Source organism: Mus pahari, chromosome 8 (genome assembly GCF_900095145.1).
Source record: "Mus pahari chromosome 8, PAHARI_EIJ_v1.1, whole genome shotgun sequence".
NCBI classification, from domain to species: Eukaryota; Metazoa; Chordata; class Mammalia; order Rodentia; family Muridae; genus Mus; species Mus pahari.
In genome coordinates this window covers 28,097,947-28,101,781 of record NC_034597.1, presented here as the reverse complement: position 1 = coordinate 28,101,781, position 3,835 = coordinate 28,097,947, and positions in this window count along the sequence as shown.

Below are 3,835 nucleotides of genomic sequence, written 5' to 3'. Positions count from 1 at the left end.
ACCACCCACAAGGGAACCTCCCCCCTTGATCACTAATTGAGAAAATGCCTTACAGCTGGATCTCATGGAGGCATTTCCCCAACTGAAACTCCTTTCTCTGTGATAACTCCAGCTGTGTCAAGTTGACACAAAGCTAGCCAGTACATGGGGAGAGAATGGGAAACAGGAATGGATCTCAAACCTGGACAGCAAAGACTGAGCTTTAGTACTGCAAACAGATACGTTACTGCAGGCTGTGTTAAGTCTTCCCTTTACATTTTTTTCCTGTTGATTTTCACACTGTTGATCCCAACCTATAAATGCAAAATTGTATCCTTTATTATCATCATTAGCTTTTGGCTGATGTTGTTCATAAGATCCCTCTTCCCTCATTTCCAAAGAGCTGCAGTTTGCTGAGTGCTTTCAGCATGGGATCCCACATCCATCCAGAGCACGGCCTGCCCCTGCCTCCAGGTTATGATGAAGGGGCTGTGGTGTCCAGTGCTAGCTGACTTATTTATTGGAAGGATGCCTAAGGGGCTGATAGCTGCAGAATCTGGTCACAGTGGATGGGGCTCAGAACAAAGTAACAATTCTGGCTTCAGGAAGATGTGTGTTTTCAGGGTTTGCCTTATTCACAGCCTACAGCTCTCACCAAATCTCATCTGAAATACAAGGTGATAAATAACTGACTGGAGGATTTTCTAAAATCATAAAATATATAACAGGCAACATGGAATATACAGTATAGAATATTTAAATATATGTCAAATATGAAATATGCAATGTGAGTTATAGGGTATAATTTTATTGTGTCATAGCATATATAAAATATAGTCTAGCTGATGGAAAAAGAGTATAACTTAAGTGAGAGAGTATATGGGCGGGGGTCTTAGCTCATGCACAGCAAGGAAACTGCTCTATACCCATTAGAGACAGAAGAGCTTTTGACTTGGAAGAAGGGAATAAAGGGAGGGACGTATGTAGCGTCTGCTCAGTGGACTGGCTCTAACACAAGGGGAACGACAGGAGAGCCCAGGACAGCGAGTCTGGTTGTGCTTGACCCTGTGAAGAGCCAACCAAGTCCTCACTGGTTCTCAAGGCACAAGGGAAGGCTCTGAGTCTTTTCTACTTTCCCCAAGTCCTGGTTTTCTGTTTCATTTCCTGACAGACCTTTCTAAAAGACTGACATTTCAGGGTTGTGTTTTACTGTTAGCTTTAGGAGTTGCAAGCAAAGTTCTTCAGGGAAAAGCATCGGCTTCTACTTAGTGGTGGATTTGTGGACTTGCCCTGGTACATGGGTACCAGTCTGGGTAGTGAGCACCTTCCTTTGAAATTCTGTGAGCAGAATGTGAGGTACCTGGGACGAGCTGGCCTTCCAAGCTATTGTGTCCCAGTCTCATATTCCTGTGGAGGATTGCTTGGTCTGTATTATAGTGTCATAACCTATTACCAGTACATCCTTGGACAATTCACCCATCTTTTCCGCAGAATAAGTACAATACTATTCACATGGCAAGGGCTTGTGAGGACAAAGTAGACATGTTTAACATATCCAGGGTAGCTTCTTTCCTCTATGTGATTAAGAGACACTTTCTTGATTCATCACTACCAAGCATGTCACACAAGTACACATACATGCACAGGTACATGTATGCATGCACAAGTACATGCATGCATGTACTCAATTCATGCACATGCACCACACAGAAGCACATATGCACATAGGTACAGACAGGTACACATGTACATTCAGTGTATGCATGAACAGATATGCATAAACATATGGCCACACATATACATATGTGCTTAAGCACATAGACAAGTACACATACAAATTGACATATGTATGTGTGCACAGATAGCCTTATCATACCCTTGCACATATGCCTATGTGGAGGCTGTAGTGATTATGTTGTCCAATTCCATAAACATGCCATGCATTTTTCCAATTGTATGTCTTTGTAAGCATCCTTCCCTCACTAGCAAGGTATCCTTTGTTAATCAGCCTGTCAACTCCTCCTCATTTTGCATGATCCATGTCAAATGTCACATCTTCTGTGAAGCATTTCCCTAGACAAGAACTATTAGCTCCTTCTTTATTTCTCCCAGAAACTGTGAGGGGGTTGAAGAGATATATCACATTCATCTCCGGGTCCCCAGCATCTGACAGAGTCAGACATAATTGCCGAATGCTGGAAAAGCAGGGCGGAGTTTATTCTATCAGGTTCCTCGGTTTATGATCCCTTTACAGAGGTTGAGGGGGAGGGCATTTTCTGGGCAGAAGTGCTGCTTAGGCATCGCTGGAAGGAGGGGAGGCAGGTGCCTCGCAGGAGGCAGAGTCAAGGCCATCACAGGTGGTAGGAAACAAAAGGGAGAAACATTCTGTTCCTACAGCCTGTTAGCTCAGCTGTCTGGGGCCAAGGACACAGCCTGGGAAGGAAGGGGAAAGCAGAGGGAGATGGAGGAGAGGGAGACTGGGAAGTAAGAAAGGTAACGGGTATCTTCGGAGAACGGAGGAGAGGGAATGAGGAGCGCTGTCTTCCTAAGGTGGTGACCCAAGGGAGTGACCGACTGTGGGAGGGGTGGGAATAGGGTGATAAGCTCTTAAATCAAATGTGTCAGGTAAACACATCCTCGAATGTTTACTCTCAGGAACTTATTATACTCTTAAAAATTGTTGGAGACCCTGGGGGACTTTGTGTTTCTGTGGCTTATATAAAATAAATATTTAACAATTATTAATTATAATGCAGTACTTTTAAGATATATATGAACTAGTTAAAACAATAGAATGCATCTATTGCTTGTACATATAGTAATTTATAATAAAATTGGCAAGAAGGTATGCTTTTGCAGTCTTTGGTTGATTTGATAAAAAGGATCTTTGCATTTTCATCATCCAGCCGTCAACCAGTTCAGGGGCCTCATGTGACCTTTGTGATGTCCCATATCAGCCTGTTTCTGGAAAGTCTCATGACATATAAGAAGAATCTAAAGTGTTAGGAAAACAGTTGGACATTACAGACCCACTGAAGAGGCCATGGGGACTTTGAAGACATATTGGATGAAGCCGTGTTAAAGGGCTGATGTCCGTGGTTTTTTGTTTTTTGTTTTGTTTTGTGTGTGTGTGTGTGTGTTTCGGGTGAGCTTTGTGTCTTAGCTGTCACTGTAGACTTCCTGTCTTGGTTAGGGTTTCTATTGCTGTGATGAAACAACATGACCAAAAGCAATTTGAGGAAGGAAGGGCTTAACTCATTTTACAGTTTCATATCACAATTCTTTATTGAAGGAGGTTGGGATAGCAACTTAAGGCAGTAACTGAAGCACAAGGCATGGAAGGTTATTGCTTGCTGGCTTGTTAGCTCCCTCCTGGCTTGCTGCCCCCTGGCTGGCCTCAGGTTATTTTTCTATACGCCCAGGACAACCAACTCAGGGGTAGCACTACCCTCTGTGGACCAGACTCTACCGCAGTGAATCCTCAATCAAGAAGATGTGCCTAGGCTTGCCTCAGTCGTGAGTCCCTCATTTTAAATGACACTAGCTTGTATCAAGTTGACAAAACCAAACAACCTGGAGAACTTCTGTCTGCTTGTCCCTGGTGACCTGGGAAGCTGAGGGTCCTTCATTCATCCTGGAGAGTTTCTGTTCACATACTTTATGGGAAGTGGTAAGGTTGTTGACAGAGGAAGGATCCCTGAGAAGTAGAAGATGAAATGGATTTCCGGAGTCCAGGGAGCACCATGTGTACTTGGTCGAGCCAGTTCTCTTCAAGAAACCATGTTCTGCCCTGACCTTGTCTGGCGTAGGAATGAGGTCAGGTCCTTTGAACCCGTCTGGTTTGTCAGGGCTGAAT